The sequence below is a fragment of the Wasmannia auropunctata genome, unplaced genomic scaffold (genome assembly GCF_000956235.1).
Source record: "Wasmannia auropunctata unplaced genomic scaffold, wasmannia.A_1.0 LD336035.1, whole genome shotgun sequence".
NCBI classification, from domain to species: domain Eukaryota; kingdom Metazoa; phylum Arthropoda; class Insecta; order Hymenoptera; family Formicidae; genus Wasmannia; species Wasmannia auropunctata.
The window spans coordinates 205,092-206,875 of record NW_012026855.1 but is presented as its reverse complement, the minus strand read 5'-3'; positions in this window follow the sequence as shown (position 1 = coordinate 206,875).

Here is a 1,784-nt window from a genome sequence, read left to right as displayed (position 1 = left end):
CAAATGCAAATGCTGTCACATGAAATATCTGTCATTTATTCATAGCAATTATAATTTATCATAAGCTGTTATATAAAAAGTTATAAATACATTTGGAATAAAAATAAAATTTCCCATTATTTTATGGCAATTCTAATGCAACATATATATTTTTTCATGTAAAAGCTACAAAAAGTTGAATTTTTGAAAATAATTTTTTAAAATACTTTTAGATATTAAAATATTTAGTAGATATTATATTTCAAAAACTATATTTAAAATAAAAATATTTTAGTATTAAAGTATTATGTCTCAAAAATTATTCAAGAAAAAAATGTAATTTTAAATTATTATATTTTAAAAGCTATTCAAGAGGAAGGACAGCATTTCGAATAACTTATGTGTTAAAGGTTTACTATATTGGGCAGTGGATGAAAGACACAATGGATGTATATATAATAATGTGATACACTTTATTCTGATATAAGGTCTTAGAACCTCAGAATTCTTTTTCAGAAGTAACACGTGCGTGAGTATCTGTGTAAAGACAAGTCCATAGTCATAGAATATACGTTTATGAGATCAAGGTGAGTTTGTTTGTCCTTAGATGGCGTCGTTGTATTCTCGTCTCTTCTTAACATTATGTATTAAAAAATGAGAGTGAATTAGGCCTATTAGGAAAACCACTATAAACAAAACGCACCGTGCTATCTACAGCAAGCTGGTGTGAAAATGAATGTTTCGTCATGAAAAAAATAAAACAATTTTTGACCGATGTGTGTATATATACAACTAATTATATAATAAAAATGTTAAGTTCTGATTTTAATGAAATTTTGTCAACATAGGTTACGTAAACAAATGAATTTACAAAATATTAGTTGCGATTGATGGAAAAACGATTTTGAAATCACCCTTTAAAATTAAACAATATTTAATTTTTTTTGTTATATCACGAAAACTATTTAAGGACCCTGCCTAGTCACCATATTGGACTCGTGATAACGTTATAAGCGAGAAACAGCGAGAAATGGCACGTAAAAGTTGGTTGCGTGCCATTTTTAAATAAAGAGGATTTGGATAAAATTAATAAATAGGATCGCTTTAGAAAACTTGTAAAAATGAATGAAAACTATCCTTTTTCCCCCTGAAAGTCAGTAAATAGTGTTAAAAGGTACATAAAGTGAAGCTTCAGACAAGAAAATTCACGATTTGACAGCTGTTCAAAGGAATGGAAAAGATACTTTTACGTATAAAATTCGACAATAAGTGTAGTTTCCATCCAATTTTACGACTTTGATAAATACAAGACAAGTCACATTTTCACAATTAAGCACATAAAACGAAATAGCACGCAATACAAAATTCAAAGTTGTAAACACTTTTCACAATAGGTCCGTTATTTTCTTCAAGTCGAGTATTCTCTTCATATTCGACTATGATTGATCAATTTTACACTGCTTACGATATCCGCATACAATATATTCTGTAGAATTATCACAGTTTATAACTTAAAACGATATATGACGTATTATAGAACGGCCCTAATATGACAAGAAGCTTTTACCGCGATATAGCGTCGCCACCGTCAACGGAGTTCGTGGCTGACTAACAAGGGAACCTCGCGAAGTGTCAAATTCTGATTTTAATGAAACCTGGTACACTTTGAGGTACCTAAAAAATATTATTAACGTAAATGAATAAAGACAATTTTACTATAAAACTTTTGTATACAACATTTTTTTATATCTTGAATAGTTTTCGAGATATAACGAAAGAAAAAAGAATTAATTAGATCGGAAGAG